The 2,533-nt window shown below is 63.2% G+C and overlaps 1 protein-coding gene across 1 annotated transcript in view; it reads right to left on the minus strand.

The window, feature by feature from the left end:
* Window positions 1-1,519, minus strand: part of TNFAIP8L1 (TNF alpha induced protein 8 like 1) — a 6,790-nt gene extending 5,271 nt beyond the window's left edge. Inside the window, exon 1 of the mRNA XM_057386121.1 lies at window positions 1,461-1,519. The gene's annotated coding sequence lies outside the window, so the exon portion shown is untranslated. The remainder of the gene's footprint in view (window positions 1-1,460) is intronic.
* Window positions 1,520-2,533: the final 1,014 nt, after the last annotated feature.

The following is a 2,533-nucleotide window of genomic DNA, read 5'->3' on the forward strand; positions in this document are numbered from 1 at the left end:
AGGAAGAGGAGGAGGGTGAGGAGAGAAGTAGGAGGAAGAGAAGGAGAAAAGAAAGGAGGATTTTATAGAGAAAAGGTGAAGAAAGAGGAGGAGGAGGAGGAAAGGAGGGATTATTTTATGGAGAGAAGGATGAAGAGAAGGGTGAGGGGTTATTTTATGGAGAGAAGTAGGAGGAAGAAAAGGACAAAGAAAGGGGGATTTTATGAAGAAAAGGCAAAGGAAGAGTAGGAGGAAGGGGGGATTATTTTATTAAGAGGAGGAAAAGGAGAAGGAAGAAAGGGCGATTTTATGGAGAGGAAGGGGAAGAGAAGGAGGAAGAAAGGGGGATTTTATTGAAAAAAAGGTGGAGGAAAAGGAGGAGGAAGGGGGGATTATTTTATGGAGAGGAGAAGGAAGAGGAGAAGGAAGAAAGGGTGATCTCATGGAGAAAAGATGAAGGAAGAGGATGGGAAACGGGGGTTATTTTGCAGAGGAGAAGAAGGAGGAAGGGGGGTTTATTTTGAAGCATCTGTCTCGCCTTCCATTTCCTCCTTTTCTTTCTCCAGCTGCCATCAAGCTGCTCTCTCTGGCAGCAACTTCCTTTCTCCTTCTCTCGGAGCAGACGGAGACTTATGGGGAAGTAGAAAACAGAGGCTGGGAGGGGGGAAACTGAGGCCAAACCACCATCCATCCGTCTGTCCGGCCCGCGGCGGGGGCCAGGGCACATCACATGCTTCCTGCCCCGCCATCAGGAGGACAAAGTCGCTCTGAGAGGGAGAAAAAACTCCACGGGACGATTCCGATCCGATGTCGGGCTCGGGATCGGCAAAAAACGGCCCCAAAAAGTCTCAAATCTTTCCCTGCTCCAGGAGAAGATCAGCCAGAGTTGGGAAGTTTCACACCCAGGTTTTGCCCCGGGTGGGATCTGCCCTCTCCAAAGGGATTAATCTTTCCAGGAACGGAGGAATTTCACCCTCCGGGGCGCAGGGTTGGCAGGAGGGACGGGCGATGCTCGAAGCCAAGTGCAGCCATGGGGCACCCGGCCCTGCCCTGGCACGTGGGTCCGTGACAGCCCCACGGGGGTGGCTCCGGTGCCTTCTCCCGGYTCCCGTTATCCAGCACCCACCGATCCCAGCGCTGTTCACAGCCCCCCTCAGATTTCCCTTGAATTYTGGGGAAATTTTCCCCGTGTTTTATCCACCTGGGAAAGCTGAGGCACATCCAGGACCAGCTCCGGGYTCTGCCCGCCCCTCGCGGCTCCCCAAACCCCCCGTTCCCCCCGGGGCTCCGGTGACACCGGGAGGGGACAGACACACGGATGATTCCCGGGCTGGGGGACGAGAGGCATCGCCCCGCAGCGGAAGCACGAAACGGGCCGGTACCGAGCGCCCCCGCGGACCGGGGAGGATGGGAGGAACCGGGGGAACCGGGAGGTACCGGGAGGTACCGGGACAAGGGGTCTGACCTCGGCGGGCCCTTACCTGCAGCCTGCCTCGGGGAGCGCGGCGCCGGGACCGGGGCTGCTCCGGTGGCCCCGGCGGGACGGGACGGGGCGGGACGGGGCCGGACGGGGCGGGGCCAGGCGGAGGGTCCCGCTTCCCCCGGCGCCTCTCCCTGCACGGCGGGGCCCCGCCGCCGCTACCAGTGCCCGGTCCCTGTTCCCGCTGTCCGGTTCCCGGTTCCCGGTGTTCGGTTACCGGTTCCGGTTCTCGGTTCTCGGTGCCCGGTATCCGGTGTCCGGTTCCCTGTGCCAGTTCCCGGTATTCGGTTCGCGGTGCCAGTTGCCGATACTCAATGTCCGCTTCCCGGTGCCCGGTGTCCGCTTCCCGGTACCACTTCCCGGTATTCAGTTCCCGGTATTCGGTTCCCGGTACCAGTGTCCGGTTCCTGGTGCCGCTTCCCGGTGCCAGTTCACGGTACTCGGTGCCGGTGTCCGGTTCCCGGTTCCCTGTTCCCGGTGCCAGTTCCCTGTTCCCTGCTCCCGGTTCCCGGTTCCCGGTGCCGGTGTCCGGTTTCCGATGCCTGCTCCCGGTGCCGGTTCCCCGTTCCCGGTTCCCGGTAACCGGTGCCCGTGTCCGGTTCCCGGTTCTCTGTTCCCGATTCCCGGTGCCCAGTGCCTGCTCCCGATGCCAGTTCCCTGTTCCCGGTGCCGGTTCCCGGTTCCCGGTGCCCGGTCCCGGTTCCCGCTGTCCGGTTCCCGGGGCCGGTGTCCGGTTCCCGGTGCCCGGTCCCTGTTCCCACTGTCCGGTTCCCGGGGCCGGTGTCCGGTTCCCGGTGCGGGTGTCCGGTTCCCGGAGCCCGGTCCCGGTTCCCGCTGTCCGGTTCCCGGTTCCCACTGTCCCGTTCCCGGTTCCCGGTGCCCGGTCCCGGTTCCCGCTGTCCCGTTCCCGGTTCCCGGTGGGTCGGGCCCTCCCGCCCGCGGCCGCTGCCAAATCCCGCGCGGGGCCGGGAGCACCGGGGGCGGGGCCGGGGGGGCGTGGCCCTGGGACAGCTCCAGCCAATAGCGAAGCGGGGCTTGCTACGAAGCAGCCAATGGGAGCGCACAAACGGGGCG

This window comes from Malurus melanocephalus, unplaced genomic scaffold (genome assembly GCF_030028575.1).
Source record: "Malurus melanocephalus ecotype Western Australia unplaced genomic scaffold, MMel_1.1 scaffold_916, whole genome shotgun sequence".
Classification (NCBI taxonomy): domain Eukaryota; kingdom Metazoa; phylum Chordata; class Aves; order Passeriformes; family Maluridae; genus Malurus; species Malurus melanocephalus.